The sequence below is a fragment of the Lissotriton vulgaris genome, chromosome 4_1 (genome assembly GCF_964263255.1).
Source record: "Lissotriton vulgaris chromosome 4_1, aLisVul1.2, whole genome shotgun sequence".
NCBI classification, from domain to species: domain Eukaryota; kingdom Metazoa; phylum Chordata; class Amphibia; order Caudata; family Salamandridae; genus Lissotriton; species Lissotriton vulgaris.
In genome coordinates this window covers 1,276,304,300-1,276,322,717 of record NC_141691.1, presented here as the reverse complement: position 1 = coordinate 1,276,322,717, position 18,418 = coordinate 1,276,304,300, and positions in this window count along the sequence as shown.

Genomic DNA, 18,418 nt, shown 5'->3' with positions numbered 1-18,418 from the left:
GGGTCGTGCCTCCGCTCCCCTCCCTTCTTGCGGGTTTTGCCGGACAGGTTGTCCCTCCGGCATGTCCCCCGTTTCCTTCCCGGGGTTCCTTCCCGGGTGTCCCGGGCTCGGGAGGTGTCTTTACCGCCTTTCCCTGCCGGCAAGATTCCTCTCTTGCCCGTGCTGGTTGTCCGGCGTGCTGTTTTGGCTTCTCTTGAGCGCACGTCTTCCCTTTCCCGGGGGGATTGCCTGTTGGTGTCTTTAGGTCCTGTTCATTCGGGCCACATGCCCTATCTTTCCGCCTTGAGTGGCTGGCTTACACAGGCTATCATCCTTTCCTATGCTTCGCTGGATTCGGTGGATCCGGAGGGGGTCCAGGGTCGGTCCACGGGGTGTGGCTCTGTGTCCTGGGCCCCATTCGTGGGTGTCTCCTCTGTGGAGATGTGTCAGGCGTCGCCGTGGTCGTCCCCCACCTTGTTCATGGGACACTATCGGTCCCGGGGGGACTTCGCTGGGGCCGTTCTGAGTGCTGGAGCTGCGACTCCTGGTTGGCCTGCTTTTCCTTTAAGTCTTGATTTCAGGTTTCCTGTGATCCCTGTTTTCTTTTCATTTATTCTGCTTCAACCTTGTGTTGGTTTCTCTGCATCACCGTGTGGTGTTGTTCTTAAGGTGGTCAATGAAGCCTTGTTGGCTTGGGTATTTGCTCACTATGTAAGTCATGTAGCGAGGAAGACTAACGAGGAGGTAATGCCCCGGCTACTTACCGGTAATCTTCATTACTCCGAGTATAGTCTTCCTCGCCACATGAGTTCCCTCCCCCCCTCCCTGTCTGGCTATCGGCTTCATTGTTTGCTTGGTAGATCAGGCTGTTGGTTGGGCCGGTCCGCCTCTTATAGAGGTCAGGTGGGACTGGTCGGCCATGTTGGGAGGGGTGGGAGGCTTTTTTTTTTGCTTTGGAGGGTTCTGTCGTGGAGCTTATGCTCACTATGTAAGTCATGTGGCGAGGAAGACTATACTCGGAGTAATGAAGATTACCGGTAAGTAACCGGGGCATTCCTTTTGAATTAAAATATTCACTTTGGTATATTTTTGAAAATAAGTACGCGTGTGTGTGTCCTTTCACAGTATGCACTTATTTCCTGATTCCATCATTGGGCGTTGGCCAGAGTGTATGTCTGTTGTGAGCTCATTTAGATCTGGTGGGTGATCATCTCCTTTCCAGATTATTTTCCATTTCATGTTGGGCGGCAGATTACACATTGTCATTGATGCAACTGATATGCAACAACTTTGGAGCTGTGAAAAAATATAGGTGGTTATTACAACGGCCTTTCTTGGGAAGAGGGGGCATTTAGCGAAATCCATAGCTAACAATTGTGGTCATGATCTTCACTTTGGTGGCAATTGTTTGACCACATCTTTCCCCACTTGCAAAGATAAAGGTGTTAGTTGGGTTGGAGGGACTAATGTCATCACACCATATGAACTTTACACAAGCACCTTCTTAAAGTGCTCTATATCAACAGTAAAAATTCAAAGACTTTGGCATCGATAATCAGGATCAAAACAGGGGATTAGACTATTTGTAAATCACAGATTGATTGCATCACTGAGACACAATGTTACATGAAAGGCTTGTTAGATTGGAGAATGACGGAGGAAAGGAAGTTGTGAGAAATTTTTTAAAAGGCAGCGATTGCACTTTTGCCCTTAGTTTACTTTCATATCCAATACACAGCTCTCACTTCATTGCTCTGTGTGTAAAAATTCCAAAGGCAGATTCACTCTTGTGTGCCAGTTTCTCACACAAAACATTGTGTACACACACACACGCAACATGCATGTGCATGCCTCCCACACACACTTTAATCCACATACTACTGAATTTCTGTGGAGTTAAATCTGAGCCTAAATATAATGCCCATGTAACCTTTGTTTTTTCAGTGGATATATATATATATATATATATATATTTCATTTCATTTCATCAACTTTTATTCGATTATAAGTTTATATAATCATGAAAAGTACATTTTAAAAAAGAACTTTTTGGATATAGAACAAAGGTAAAAACAGTAGGCATTAGAGTCACAAAAATTAAATCATTATAATGAGAAACTTTTGAAATGGTGGTGTGGTTTCTGGAAATTAGAAAAATACTGTTTTACATAGAGACATTGCGACGTGTTAAAATTACTGTTTTCAAAAAGATTGCTATCAGTTTGGCTTCATGCGGGGATTTCGGGGATTGTAAATAGGAGAGTGCTGGATACGATTGTCTGAGTGCACTGGAACGGAGGATGGGAATAATCCATGTTTTCCTTGCTTGTCTGTAATATTTACAAAAGAGGACGACGGGAATCGTGGATTGTGCTGAAACTCCATCACAGGGACATCTCATCAAATTACGGGACCAGTTCTTTATTTCCGGGAATGAGACCAGACGATAAAAGAGATCGAAACGGAATCTTGTAATTAAAAACTTTTCATAGTTCGATAGGAAATATGTCAAGTAGGGCTGAATAAGTTTTCCTGGCTGTAACAAGCAAGTTTTCTCATTTTGTGTTTTGGTAATCTCTGCTTGGTTTCGAAGTTCTCTTAAATGGCCCATACATATTTGCTTTAGCTGTTTCTTTGAAATGTCTTCGATTGAGGGTGGTTCGAGGAAATAATGGTCACAGTTCAGATCTTTAAAGAACTTATGAATGTAATTAAGCCACAGGATTTTCCGCCAATTTGATAAGCCAAGACAGTCAGTGATAAGGGAACGGGTTATATGACTTTCAGGATTGCACCATATTCGTTGCCACATTAGGATAGGCTGGCATCGGATGGTGTTGATAATGTATTCCATGCCTAGCTCCCGGTGCGAGGCTAAAATCGGGGAACTTTGGGGAAGAGCTAGGATGTATTTGATAAAGGCATTTTCGGTGACCTGAAGTTGGTCAATACATCCATGGCCCCAGATACCAGCTCCGTAGGTGGCCACACTGTGGCATTTTGCGTAATATATGGCTAACAATTCCGGTGGGGCTGGTTTGCCTAGTTTCCTCGAAAAAGCGATTAGTGCGGAAGTAGCACGGCGAAAAGAGAGATTTCTGGCTTCCACTGCCTTGTGCCAGTTCATTGTGTCATCCACTAGGATGCCCAGATATGGGTACACCGGGGTTTTTTCTAGTCTGTTGTTGTTAATCATTATGGGCTTGGATACTTTTGTCCTTGGGCCAATGTTCATTGTGAAAGTTTTTTTGATGTTAACTTTGAGGCCAAGTGAGTCCATAAATGTCACATATTTATTAAGCTGCCGCTGGAGTTGGTTTGAGGTCCGTGCCAGGATTACAGAGTCGTCGGCATACAGGAGGATAGGTATCGGGCCGTGGTCTATCTGGGGAAGGTCCTGGCTCCCTTCCAACATCGCCTGTTCAAGTCCGTTTGTGTAGAGGTTGAACAGGAAGGGAGCCAGTACACATCCCTGCCTTACTCCTCTCGAGATTTGGAAGGGCCGTGATAGTTCACCGTTAATGCCAAATCGGACTCGACCTTCTGCGTTGGTGTATAGCTCTCTTAAAAAGGCTAGTATGGAAGGGTCCACACCGAGGTGAGCTAGAATTTGCCAGAGCTTTGCGTGCTGGACGCAGTCGAATGCCGCGCTTAAGTCTACATAGACCAGGAAGATGTTACCTCCTTTAGCTCGAGCGTATTTTCCGGCCAGAAGGACGAGATTTAGGGCCTGTTCTACGGTTCCGAGCCCCTTCTGGAAACCATATTGCAGGTCAGTAATGATGTTATTCTCCCGGGCCCAGGATTGTAGTCGGTCCAGGAGTAATCGACCTGCAAACTTGCCCGTGGAGTTCACAAGGGAGATCGGTCTGTAGCAAGTAGGGTCGTTGCGGTCACCTTTTTTGAAGATGGGTAATAATGTCGAGGTTGACCATGAATGGAGGAGTCCGGTTGAGGCTACTGCTAACATGACCCGTGTAATTATTTTCGACCAATGATCGACGTCATGTAGGAACAAGTCCATTGGAACCCCGTCTGGACCAGGGGCCTTGCCTGTTTTTGAGGCCTTGATTGCCTTTATGACTTCACTTAAAGTAAAATGTAAATTGATCGGGTAGATGTTGTTCTTCGCCAATTCGGGTTCCTGTGTTTGGATGGTAGGTGCGGCATCTGATGGTGTTCCGAAAATTTTTGAAAAGTGGGAGACCCAGTCCTCCTCAGTTATTGCCACGTCTAGATGGTCAGGATCGCTGGTGTTGGCCAGGAGGGGTGATCTTATGGTCTGCCAAAATGCAGTGCTGTCTTTCCTTTGTGCACTGTCATGTAATCGCAGCCAGAGGTCTCGCTTGATCTGTTTTTTGCGGTTTTTCCGAGCGGTATTGTAGGTTTTCCTCAATTGGGAGATTTTTTGGGGGTCTCTTGGTTGTTTGTGTAGAGCTTCTTTGAGGGATGTGAGTGCCTTCCGACAGGTGGTATCGAACCATCTCGCGGTAGGGAGTCTGGACTTGTTTTTTGTGTTAATGAATAGCTCATCCCTTATTACTTTTTGGATGCTTTGGAAGGAGATGACAATTGATTCTGGTGGTGTCTCAGGGGACAAGCAGTTGGTTATCCAGTGGTGTGTTTTTCCGAGAATCCTCTGTGTCATCTCTTCCGGATCGATCTTTGTCCATTTAATTGCGTATCCGTTCAATTTCTTCATGGACAGTGATTGTTGATCAAGGGAACTTGGTTTTACGGGGAGTGTCCCTGCTTGCTTCATGTGGATTTCCACACTGAGCGGATATTTGTCGCTTATTGGGTTTGACCCAATTTCGTGATTACTTAGTTGCCCTTTGTAGGAATTTGAGGCTAAGATGTAGTCAATGGTTGAAAAACAGCCTCGCCCATGGAAGGTGGGTAGGTAGTCCTGCTCCGGATTGACTAGTTCATTGACAAAGTCCAGATCTAGTGCGAAGAGGATTTCGTTTAGGTTATTGCCACCTGGCGTATTCACGAAGTGAGGAAGAGGATTTCCAAGTTCGTTCTGAAGCCCACAATTCCCGTTTCTGTGCATTGGGCACAGTCTAGTGTTGAAGTCGCCACCCCAGATAAGGTAAATTGTGGATTTGTTACTGTCTTTTTGAAGTGAAGTTATAGATGTGACTATTTCATCTAGGTGAGAGGAGCATTCCAAAGGGCTTGAGTTATTATAATAGTTTATGAGTATGTAGAGATTTCCTTTAGGTACTGTTAGCTGTGTGATTAGTATGATTTGAAAAAAGGGTGATTCCTTTAGTAATTTCACGCTGAAGGGGAGGGTGTTGGCAATATAGGTCGTGAGCCCCCCTTTTGGTCTGCCCATGTTACCAGGTATTGCTTGGGTGAAAAGAGTTTTATAGCCAGCTAAATGGAGTGGAGTTGTACACCAAGTTTCTTGCAGGCACAGTATTTGATGTCTCTTTGCTGTGTCGAGCCATAAAGAGGAAGTTATTTTTGTGGTTAAGCCTGCGATGTTCCAAAAAACGATGGAAAGTGTCAGATTTGAGGATTCCTTCACAGTGTGTAATACTTTTGTCGGGTTGTTAGCGGCCTCGGTTACTGGTGTTTGTCGTAATTTGGCACAGGGGCATTCAGCTGAAACTGTAAAGGCTGCAACTGGCTGGTGGCACGTTCCAGAGGTAGTGCCAGATTCTGCTGAGGAGATGATAGAGGCAGCCTTTTTTGAAGCGTTAAAGAGCACTTTGGGTGGTTCCTGGGTGGTATGGGTAGGTATTTCGAGATTAGTAAGGAGAATGTTAAGTGGTTCCTGGGATGGAGTTTCGTGTTTGTCACAGGGGAACTCTGCGGGTGCTGAATGTTGTGTGACATTAACTAACTGTGAAGTAATACCGGGTTTAACATGTCTAGGTTCATCCCTGAATGGTCAGTCGACCATCTCAAGGCAATCAAAGCGGTTTTGGGTTGGGAGACCCTGCCAGCCTTCATAGGTTTGATAGGGTCTTTCTTGCCAATAGTGCCTCGGTCGTTCTCTTGGCCGTTCTCTTGGTCCACTCCTACCTGCATGATCATATGTGTATTCCATCTGGTTCCATGGCACCTGATTCCATGGCTCCTGGTTCCATGGTTCTTTAGGAAGCTGGTGCCATGTCCAGGGTAGGGGATTGCGATGTTGTTTTGCTGGGGGGTAGAAAAAGGAGAGATGACGAGCGTCAATCCCCCCTTTTTTGTCGAGCAGGGGCCAGGCACAGATGTAGTCCACTGTGGAGGGGTCTCTGCATGTTACAATGATGCAGTCTCCGCGGATTGATTTTGACGTTTTGCCTATCCAGGCTACCCTGCGGGCTGTGGTGATCCATCCAGATAGGTGGGATTCGAGAGGCCTGTTGATGCTTAACCACTGCATGACCTTATTTTTAAGTGACAATGCAGTTTCAGGTGTATCATCGGTTAACTCTGGTACGCCTGTGAGGACTATTGTGTAAGGGGTGGCTTCCGGAGGCAAGTGGGCAGGGCGTCTAGCTGCTAGAGGTTTTCTGGTGGTGTTTTTAGGGGTCGGCTGAGAGGTCAGTGGTTTCGATGGGAGAGTTTCAAGCCTTTTTTCTGGAGAGGCTCTGCTGGTATCTGTGTTTGTCGCTAGACCTGGGGTATCTGTGCTGACTGGATCTTTGTTTTCTGTTCGCTGAATGGGTACAGCGGAGGGTTTATTTCTCTGGGGTTGGGGCGTTTTAAGTAATGGCTTTTGATGTGTAGTGTTTTGTTTGTGGTTTTTCTGTACTAGGGTCATTTGATTTGTGTGATTAGCTGTCTTCTGTGTTTGTGCTTGATGTTGTTTTTTAGGTGGCTGCAAAGTGTTCCGCTGGCCCTTCATTTTTATACGGGTGTTAGTGTCGAGAAGGGTGGCCGAGATTATGGTTAACTGAGCTTCTAGATTCCTGATGCTGAGTGGATGGGCTTCAGATATTGGAATAACAGATCCTTTGTTGTAGTGAGTACTTGCGAGGTGACTCTGCATGTTTTGCATTGATTGTCGAAGTGCTCGTTTGAAATTGCCTTGTGTGGTGGTTGGTTGGTTACTGAAGGAAATAGTATACTGTGCGACGTTGTGGGATTTGAATGAGATGTCGTATGTTCGGGACATGAGATCTTGGTTACTGTTTCTCCGGTGATTGGTGAATGTTTTTTCGGAATTGCTCCTTCCCTATCACCTTGTTGGTGCGGGTTTCCGTTTGGCTAGGCGTCCTCCTGAGTTTGACAAATAGCTAGATCAGGGGTTATTTCCAAATCATCGGACGTTATACAGACCCCCCAGGATATAGCGGCATGGATTCGCAAATTTAGCGGCACAAAAATGGAAATTTAGCGGCACAAATATGGAAATTTAGCGGCAATTTTGCGGCATTTTATCTGGCCATTTTTCCTACAACAAACACAGATATCTTAGCTTTTTTAGTTGTTTAACAACATGAAGCTATGTATATTTGGTTTAATTACAATGTAGACACTTTGTTTCCTTCGAAAAGCATTCTCTCCCTTCTTGCTGTGAGTTGTGCCGTGTTCCTTGCAGGCGTTTGCACGGCATTTGCACGGATCGGCCGATTTCGCGATTTTTTTGCAAATCGCGATAAGCTGGAGGGTCTGGCTAACAAAACGTACTCGCGGCTGGGAGCAGCCCCCGCCCCCCCCCCCGGAACTGCAGACAAGGGATCATAAATAGTCTCGAGCCGCTGGTCCATTTTTGGTAGCAAGCAAGGACAGTGCTCCTCCCTGGCGTAGCTTGGGAAAGACACTGATAACGTTAAAGAAAGATTCGACTTCTATAACACTTTACACTGCCGTTGGAGAAAACGGCATGGGTAACCGACAAAAAAAACGGACACTATCTTACACTATCAGTGGTCACAAGTCTAGGTTCCTGTGTAGGAGTAGACCTCTCAAAGCCTGGGTATCAAAGCTGTAACATGCAAGAAAAAGCAATGGTATTGGACTTAAGAAATACCAGCATGAAGCTGCGCAATCTCTCAGGTGTAAGGTGTGGCAAGTGACCGAGTGCTGCTGTAGAGTGAAGTAGGTCTAAAGTGACAACTCACAGGGCAGAAGAGACAGCTGGCAGCTTAGCGTTCGAAAATGAAAGCTGAAGAAGAATTTGTAGAGCTGTTTGCAGGGAAAACAATATCTTAATGGTTTCTAATATCGATTACCTTGATCTGAAAAAATTATTGTGGTGTTAACGTGCACTCGGTTATTCCTCCAGCTCCTCTCCCTTTCTTTCCTCCTGCAGACCCCCCTCCCCCCTTTCGTTCTCTCACTCTCCCTCTCTCTTCCTCCTTCCTCCCTCTCTCTCTCTCTCACTCTCCCTGTCTCTCTTCCTCCCTCCCTGTCTCTCTTTCTTTCTCTTCTCTCTCTCCGTTCCCCATTCAGATGTTCCTTCCTCTAGTTTCTATTCTCTCTCTTCCCCCCTCCTCCCTCTCTCTCTCTCTCTCCCTGTCTCTTCCTCCCTCCCTGTCTGTCTTTCTTTCTCTTCTCTCCCTCTCTCCGTTCCCCCCTTCAGATGTTCCTTCCTATAGTTTCTATTCTCTCTGTTACTCCTCCAGCTCCTCTCCACACTCCCTTTCTGTCCTCCTGCAGCCCTCCCTCCCCCCGTTCTCCCTCTCTCTCTCTCTTCCTCCCTCTCGCCCTCTCCCTGTCTCTCTTCCTCCCTCCCTCTCTTTCTTTCTTTTCTCTCTCTCCGTTCCCCCCTTCAGATGTTCCTTCCTCAAGTTTCTATTCTCTCTGTTACTCCTCTAGCTCCCCCCTCTCTCTCCGTCCCCCCCCTTCAGACGCTCCTTCCTCCATCTTCCAGCAGTCACCGGGCTGGAGCAGTCTCTAATCCGCGAGGACAGATTCCTGCCAGGGCGAGGTGCGCCTCCTGCCGAGAGAGGCCCGTAGCCCCTCTCGGAGAAGGGCCATCAACATTTAATTGTCACGGTGGATTACGGGAGCCGTAATGATGGGATTAGCGGGGCCCTCGAGTTTTCAGGCCGAGGGCCTCTCCTCCTGTGACCTCACCCTGATGATAGCCGTAGAGTGCGCGGGGCCTAAACTGGGAAAAAAAACCTCACCGGATCCAACACATCAAACGCCCATTTCATGCATCCGGTTTGTATGGAGTGCCCAAGGATGCGTGAAACAATCAAAGGCTACACGTTCTAAAGATAACTGCACTCTGGACAACCGCAAACCGGGGTTGGAACAGGTAACTGTAGCCCGAGGTCTTCAGATGCGAGATGGAAAGGAGACGTTGCTGCTGACTGGCTACAAAAACGGCGGATTTCGCGGCCGTTTTTGTAAATATCGCGGCATTTGCAGGGATCGGCCGATTTCGCGATTTTTTTGCAAATCGCGAAATCGCGATAGGCTGGAAGGTCTGGTTATAGAGAGGTCTGACTCAGACTGTGTAATGGAAAGGTTTACTACTGATGGTACTGTGTTTGTGTCTGGTACTGACAGGGTCACGGGAAGGGAACAGTTTTGTGTGTTGAGATGGATAGGGGAGGTGGCGTTTGCTATAGCGCCTAGAGAGGAACGTTTTGCATTGGCGTTCATAAGATCTAGTGATACTCTCTTTTCCATCAGGGCGATGCTCTGATTTATTGCCTCATGGGCCCGTGAGATGAATAGGTCGATCGGACCTGTTACTTGGGCTACCTCCTGTGCGTGCTTGGATTTAGTCTTAGTGATGCTCCTTGTTTTAGGTGGCATGGTGTTACCTGATTGTGGGTTCGGTGATGAAGGGGGGGTGGCCCGGTCCGGTCTCTATCGGGCGCTAACGGGCAACAACGGGCCCGCCCTTGGCCCGGGCTTTGCCCCGGACTTCGACCCGCGCGCGTCCCGCGATGCACGGTCCAGGAAGCACCTTTGTAGAGTGAGGAGTTGTATGGGGGCGGGGCACTGGAAGGGGGCGCGGCTCTCACGGGAAGAGGACCAGCTGGAGATGGTGTATGCTGGTCCTCGCAGTCCCGGGGCCGGCGCCTCGTCCTGTGGCAAAAGCGGTCCTGTGGCAAAAGCGTTTGCTCCACGAGTGGCACCCACGAAGCGGGTGTCACGAGCAGTTGTAGTGGTTAGCTGGGGGCGGGGCACTGGAAGGGGGCGCAGGTCTCACGGGAAGAGGACCAGCTGGAGATGGTGTATGCTGGTCCTCGCAGTCCCGGGGCCAGCGCCTCGTCCTCCTCTGTGGCCTCGCGAAGGTCTCAGTCACTCAGCTGTGACTCAACTCAACTGTGCTAGAACCAGCTGGAGATGGTGTATGCTGGTCCTCGCAGTCCCGGGGCCGGCTCCTCGTCCTCCTCTGCGGCCTCGCGAAGGTCTCAGTCACTCAGCTGCACTTGGGCTAGAACTGTGCTACTCCTGTAGCGGAAAACAGCAGGTTAGGAACTTCACAGTGGTCCTGTGGCAAAAGCGTTTGCTCCACGAGTGGCACCCGCGAAGCGGGTGTCACGAGCAGTTGTAGTGCTTAGCTGGGGGCGGGGCACTGGAAGGGGGCGCGGCTCTCACGGGAAGAGGACCAGCTGGAGATGGTGTATGCTGGTCCTCGCAGTCCCGGGGCCGGCGCCTCGTCCTCCTCTGCGGCCTCGCGAAGGTCTCAGTCACTCAGCTGCACTTGGGCTAGAACTGTGCTACTCCTGTAGCGGAAAACAGCAGGTTAGGAACTTCACAGCGGTCCTGTGGCAAAAGCGTTTGCTCCATATATATATATATTTCCTTATCATTCCCTAACCCCTAAACTCACCCACCCATGAACCCTAAAACACCCTTAGAACCCAAATACCATTATCCACCCCTAAACCCTAAAATCACCCTTACCACCCAATACCCTTCACCACCCATAAACCTGAAAAATACCCTTACCACCCAATACCCTTACCCACCCCTAAAGCACTAATACTCCTACCACCCAATACCCTTACCCACTACTAAACCCTAAAATCACCCTCACCACCCAATATCCTTACCCATCTGTAAACCCTAAAAACTACCTTATCATCAATGTCCGTACCCCTAAACCACAACAACACCCTCACCACCTAATAACCTTACCCATCTCATAAACTAAAAAATCACCAGTACCACCCAATACCCTTACCCACCCTAAACTTTAAAAACACGCTTCCCACACAATACCCTTACCCACTCCTAAACCCTAAAACACCCTTACCATGCAATACCCCTACCCACCCTAAATCCTAAAACAATCTTATCACCCAATATCCTTACCCACCCCTAACCTCTAAAACAATCTTACCACCCAATACCCTTAGCCACCCCTAAACCCTATTTAAAAATCCCTACCACCCTATACCATTACCAAACCCTAAACCCTAAAAAAAAACCTTACTGCTAATACCCTTACCCACCTCTAAACCCTAAAAACACCATTACCACCCAATACCCATACCCACATCTAAACCCTAAAAACACCCTGTTGCAAAGTCATCCTTGTGCCCTGAGTACCTCCCATTGTTTTTTTGCTGACAGGTCTTAGTGATAACTGACTCTGACCGTCCCAGGGCTCTGCATAACCAGGCCTAGGGCCAGTACTCTGCTGAAAAGACACTAAGAATACAGTGAAAACATCTAACTACATTAGGGTACACTATGGGGTAGGATAACCCTATGATTGGCATTACCTCCCCTATAAGGCTCTAGTACATAATGTGGCAGGGGGGATCAAAACTACCTTTACGTTCCTAGTATATAATAGGTCATGGCTGTTTAGAGGCCAGCAGCCCTTTGTGAACTTGCATGTGTGAACTGCTGAAGCCTGAGGTCAGTTTAAAAGGTCCTGTTACTTTATTCTCACTATTCTGGCTGCACAACCTTACTGCTCTCTATGGGTTTGACCGCTAGGTGGCGAGCGTGTGCGCTGCTCTATCAAAGCAGAGCAGAGCAGACAGAAACAGACGCCGAGCGAGCGGGAGCCGCTGCGGGATCTGCAGTGAGAGGCTTCTTTGGGGTCTTCTCGGGGGGGGTCCAGCCCTCAGCCCCAGTTCCAAGCCCCCGCACTTTGATTTCAGCTCTCCAGCTCTCCTTCGGCTGCGCAGATGGGAGGCCGAGAAGCCGAGAAGCCGAGACCTTGGCCCTTGCCCCTGCCCCTGCATAACGTCCGGACGCACCGGCCAGCCCTGAGCCACAGAGGAGGAAGGAGAGGAGCGGTCGGTGAGTTCAAGGGGCGTGGAGCCCACTGCTCGGTGTCTGGTGTCCGGTGGTTCGCTGGAGGCGGCCCAGTAAGTTGGCTACTGCACTTCGCCTTGCAGCTCGTTGCTTGCTGCAGTTGGCTGCTTTGCTGTGTTCTAGGGACAGGGCCAGCATCAGCAACGCCCTGGCCGTCTCCTTCCGGGAATCACTCCCCTTCTTGGACCTTTTCTCGAACCTTTCTTGGCCTGGCATCGAGAGGCTGAGAGGCAAGCGAGGGGAAGTGAAGAGCAGGGTAGGGACATAGCACGAGCGCAGTCGCCGTTAGAGGCAGCCGCTAAGTAAGAGCTCCGGGAGGCAGCCCAGGCCAAGCTGACTAGGTCCGGGTTGGCTCGAGGTACCCCCTGAGTGCACCGCTCGTCCGAACCAATGCAAGGGTGAAAGGTGAAAGGAAGAGCAGAGAAGGCGAAAGCTACAGCACAGTACCTGATAAACTTATTATAGCACTACTACTTTACAATTCTCCCAGGAAATCACTGACTTTCTCTACCACCCTCTTGCCCAACCCTGTCCACCTGAGATGAGATCAGGCAGGGTGAGGATATCAGGTCCACAAAAGAAAAAGAAAAATTGAGGGAAAACTGCAAAGATAACTATGGATTCAGACCAGACATCAAATCTGCTGCTGAGCAACCCCGAAAATACTACAAATACTACAGACAGCAAGACTCAATCCACCAAGTTGGGTCCTGACTGGATGGATTGTAAATCTTTTAGCAACCAACCAAATGCTGTAAAGTCATGTGCCGTGGCAGCTGCACTACAGTTGTGGAAGTTGTGTCCGGATGTGTTTATAACTACAAGGAAGAACTGCTAACCCGTACTGGTATGAAAATCCTGGGGTACGGAATATATTTCGGGTATTGTTTAGAGTTGTACTCAAAAGAGGGGGGTGTGGGGCTATTTCCACTCACAAGTTGTGAGAGATCCAGCACAAACTGGTGCCCCAATCAAGACAACAAGAAAGGTGTGTTGTGCTGTTCCTCATATCGGAGGAGTTGATGAAGTCAAAATGAGGCTGGAAACCACTGGGTCTCAAAGAGATCTACAGTTGGGAATCCATTTGTTTGATTTGAATGCCCTCACACACCCTCTCAGGTGTCATGCTTCATCATATGTGCTGCTCCTTGTTGGGTCGGCGGGGCAATACCCAACGGGCTCACCTCAAAGAAGGGCACTTTATCGGAGATCTTCTATCCAACAGCCGTATGGTGAAGTGCGGGTGTGGGACCAAAGGAGTGTAGATGTGGTAGTGAGTTTAAAATGGGGCTGGGAGTACCTGAGATTGCTTTTATTCTGGGGGTCTCCTGCCCTAATTAAAAGCAGTGAAACCGGCACTTATTGGAGTTTAATGTCTCCTATTTGTGTGTCAGTTTGTGAAAAATAGAAACGGTAAACATGTTTCTCGTGTTTGTGTCAAATAACTTGCGATTCTTCAGGACCATAAGGAAGGAAACTATCCACACTAAAAAGATTTATAGAAGGTACATAAAAATCACAGTAGAGAGGTGTCTAATGTGTCAATATACCTGTGATGATCTGGATCTACCTGTATTGGGGAGACAAGGATGCATACATTTCAGGTATATACATTGATAAACGATATCAGACAATGCCTAGGGTGACTTCAAACTCGATAAGGAATATTTAATGGTGAGTGCAACTAGCGCTTGAGGACAATAAAAGTAATAAAAACATGGTGGAGGATTACCATCGTGAGCTATGGTAGTTATACGCCCATGTGGAATATCAATAGTAGCTGCAGAAAAACATATAAGACTCACCTAATTGTGTCAAGTATCCAGGCATCAGCAGTACCTGGCAGTCAACACGTCAGGCTTTTACTCCCATGTAAGTTTGGCTGCACACGGAGGGATGGTTGCAAGCAATGAAAAAATCATATGTTGGAAAAACAATTTGTTTCTGAATGTTGTGTAAATTTATGACAGTGCGCGTGTTCACATGGTTCTGGGTGCCTTAAGGAGTGCTGTTTCTGGCAGCTTGTTAATGAATGTTTTACAGAGTGATGATACTGCACGTGCACGCATGGTATTAGGTGTCTTCTGTAGGTAGTCTTGTGGGCATCAGGTTTCAAATTTCCACATTAACCCCTCAATGATCACCAGTCTAGATCAAGCAACTAGTGACTCTTCTGTGCACAGCGCAATGCTGATGGGTTTCTTGACTATGAGTGACCCTGATGGTGTGCACGCTAGGTAAAGGGTCGGAAAAAGATGGCGTCTGAGATGGATGTGTGAGAGGTTATCTCCGCTGTGACTCCTCTCTGCTAGTGAGGAAATCCAATACAGAGATGCCGAATCGAGAAAAATTGTAATGAGAGGAGCTAAGCTCTTACCGTTTCCTTACGTGGACTGAGGCGGCAGCTGAAAACACTGGCTTGGGGGCCGACGGAGTACCACAGCAGGCTCTATCCAATGCATTGTGGTCTCAGGGAGGCGCCTGATGGTGATTGGTGGAGTGGTAGCTGGAAACGAGCTGTGGGGATATTAGATTTGGTCATCTCTTGTTGGCACAGGTAGGTACTTGTGACAAATATGGGCCCTCTCCTCTAGTCAGGATAAGGGGGATTACACTCCTAAAATAACCCCTGCCCACCCTTTAGGCTGCGTGGTGCGAGCAGTCAAGGCTTATTTCAGAGGCGTTGTAAGTTAAGCAGTTGTGACCACATACAGTAACCCAGTGACAACACTACAAATGGACACCACACAGGTGTTATATAAAAAATAAGTAGACTTTATATAGAGTTACCACAAGACCATAAAAGACAAAAATACACACTATGATTACTTTAAGATGGTAGATTTAAGCTTAGTTCAGTTCTTAGATGCAACACTCTGCGTCAAGTTGCGGTGCGCTTCCACGACAAGCAATGTCGCAGCAATGGGAAATGCGGCAAAGTTCAGATACAAAGAAATAAAGATGTGAAGATCTTCCAGATGCGGCACACTTCTCGGGGATGCGAGAAGTCCTCGGTTCGATGCGTGGACTGCAGCGGCGACACCCTTACGATGCGACAGCAACAGCTCCAGCGGCGACGCTCTTCTCCACGATGCGTGAAGCTTCGACTCAATACGACAACTACAGCGGAGACATCCAAGATGCGACGGCAGCAGCTCCAATGGCGGCTCACTTCTCGGGGATGCGATGTGCTCTTGGTCGATGCAGTGCAATGCGACAGTTCCAACGGCGACACCCTCCTGCTTCGGAGTTGCGACTGCAGGCACAGCGACGGCAACATGCTCCCTCTTCGTTGGGGCACGCTTATCTCCGTTGCGGTGCAGTGGGACAGTTCCAGTGGCGACACCCTCCTTCAGAGTGGCGACAGCAAGTAGAGTGACGGTGACATGCTTCTCCTTGTTGAGTCACGATTCTAGCTCCTTGTGACACGCAGTTCCTCAGAAGGCCCAAAACAGCAGCAGGCCCTTCCAAAAGAACTCTGGGGAGCTGGGGGGTGAAGTCTGTTGTCCCTGAGACTTCAGCAGGAGGCAAGCTCTTTTCCAAGCCCTTGCATATCCTTCACAAGTTGAAAGCAAAGTACACAAAGTCCCTTTCTCCTTCCTTTGGCAGTAAGGCAACCACTGCAGGCAAATCCCCCAAGCAGCACTTCAGCTTGGGAATAGTCTTTCCTCAGTTTCTTCAGGTTCCTCTCCTCAGTAAAGGTTTCTTCTTGTAGTCCAAAGTGATCTAATTTCATGGAATCAGGGTCCCAATATTTATACCCCAAAATCCTTTGTTCTCTGAGGGAAGGGGGGCCTTTGCCCAGTCCAAACAAGTTCTGAAGCACTCAGTTTACCAGACTTTTCCTTTCCTTTCACAGTGCAGGGCAGGCACATCAGATGCCCCACAGGAGGTGAGCCAGCATTGTGGAAGGCAAGTACAGTCCTGGAACACTTTGTTTACAGGACTCCTTCTCTTCTTTCAGTGTGCAGGGCAAAGACATCAGCCGCTCCCCGAGGGGGGGGGGGGGGGGGGGAAACCAGCATTGTGGAAGGCAGGTACAGCCTCATTCAAGGTTCAGGTGCAGCTCCCATCTAGATGCAGATCTCTCTATTCACCACTGGGCGACTCAGCCTGTCTACTGGAATTCTACAGCCCTGTCACTCTCAAAACCAGACATAGGAATACACAACCTAGCAGAGGAAGGTTTGAATGGTTAGACAAGCAAATACCTACTTTCTAAAAGTGGTATTTGCAAACATAGAATATTAAAATAAACTTTACTAAAAGATGTATTTTATTATTCTGAGTTCAGGCATACTAAACTCGAATTTCTACCATGTTCTCTGAGTCTGTTAGGATTATAAAATGTAATAATTCTAACAGCCCATCCTGGCCTATGGAGATCAGGTAGCCTTGCAATAGTGAAAAATGAAAATGGCTGTAATTCACTATTAGGACATGCCACACACATCAGGGCTTGTCCTACCTTATGCTTACAATGCACCCTGCCCTTGGGCCTACCATAGGGTTGACTGATATGAAGGAAAGGGAACGTTTAGGGACTGGGAAGTGGGTGCACTTGCCCAGTCAGCATGACAGTACTAGCCTGCACGCAGGCTCTGCAATGGCAGACCTTTGACACATTTTACAAGGCTGCTTCTATGTGTGGCACAACCAGTGCTGCAGGCCCACCAGCAGCATTTGGATTACATGCCCTTGCACACTTAGTGCACTAGACTAGGGTCTGACAAGTAAACCAAAATAGCCAAAAATGGAACCACTGATAAATACATCAATTTACAACAGGGAGCACTTGTACTGTGGCACTGGACAGCAGTGGCACAGTGCCCAAAGCATCTAACACCAGAAAAAATACATGAGGCAACAGAAAAAATGGAAGGGAGACCCACGCCAATGGTGCCAGGTTTAACAGGGGACAACAACGGAGAATGCCTTGCTGAGCTGTTCCGCTCTCCTCGCTTTACAGTCTGGCGAAGTCACGACACCGGGAACAGCATTAGCCACGATGCCGGAGTGAAACTGACGGAGGGTGCACAGAAGATACAGCAGGCGGGGCGAGGTACAGGAGCTGCAAGGACAATGCCGTGGGTAAACCGTTCTTCTCGTTTCTCCATCGCTCTGGTTGAGCTCATAGGGGGACACGCTGAAGGCTGAATGAGATATCTTCCTTGGTAATTGAAACTGAATTGGTGTCCTCGATTTTCCATTGCTGGGGGCTGAGTAGATAGGGAGAATACGCTGAATGCTCAATGCTGAGTGCTGAAGGCTGTATCTCCTTGTGGACTGAGACTGGCATACAAATTAAGCATGGGCTGAAAATTCGTTCCGCTCGCGAAATTTGCGGAATTTCCGCGATTTCGAGATCCGCGAATCTTGCGAAATCGTGGTAAAATCAGCGAATCAGCGGGGACGAATTTTCAGCCAAGCACATACAGGGTTACAGCAGCAGGTGCAAAAGTTGAAGCTAATTTTTTGTAACCTTTTTTGCAAAAGGGTTACAAAGAAATTAACTTCAACTTGGGCACCTGCTGCTGTAAGCCTGTAAGTGCTTCCTGGCGCCTCGTTGCCTACTTGCAACTATTCTCTGACCCTGCTCTGACCCTTGAAGCAGGTTCAGAGAATAGTTACAAGTAGGCAATGGAGGCGCCTGTCATGAAAATTAAACCTCAACAGGAAGCACTGACAGATATCAAAACAAGCATTTGCAATGCAATAGGTCTCGCATTAGGAAAGTTTGAGCTATTGGTCTTGTAAATGACAATTTTTTTATTTATGTGTTGGTTTTGAAAATAGCTAAATTAATAGCTTTGTCATTTACAATGCCAATAGTTATAACTTTCGCAAATGTGACACCTATAGCATTTGTAATGCAACATGTTTTGTATTTACGTGACTTAGATGTATTGATATTGCAAATTACAATGGCTTTTAATTTTTTTAAATAATTTATACTTAAATAAAAGTGATTTTAATTTATAATGGCAATAGCTTAAACTTTTGTAAATAACTTTTGTGAAGATTATGTTCAGTGTATTTTATTGTGACGAAAATCCAAGAACAGAAGTGAACTATTAACATCTTTTTGTGACATTTGTAATAAAGCTTGAAATATTGAGAGAACATATTTGAACCAGTTGTTGTTGAATGGTTGCACAGATTGATGCTGAGGTGGCGCTGAGTGGTGCTGTGGTGGTGCTTATCGGTGCTGTGGTGATGCTAAGTGGTGCTGCTAAGTGGTGCTGTGGTG